Genomic DNA, 232 nt, shown 5'->3' on the forward strand with positions numbered 1-232 from the left:
TGGACACAGTTGTGTGAACCGAAGAGGATGTGGAGTCTACCAGGGGAAGGCAGGGTGTGAAGAGAGAACACATCCTGGACACGACACACATTCACATGCACAGGTTGTATATCTGAGCTGGGCGAAAAAACTGAGAACTGAACAAACCAACAGTGACACAAGAAGAGCATGTGAATGTGCCCTCAGACAGTAACTCAGGGTTAAACCTCAGAGTGTTAAACCTCAGAGTGTT

The sequence above is a fragment of the Tachysurus vachellii genome, chromosome 2 (assembly GCF_030014155.1).
Source record: "Tachysurus vachellii isolate PV-2020 chromosome 2, HZAU_Pvac_v1, whole genome shotgun sequence".
In the NCBI taxonomy this organism is placed as follows: Eukaryota; Metazoa; Chordata; class Actinopteri; order Siluriformes; family Bagridae; genus Tachysurus; species Tachysurus vachellii.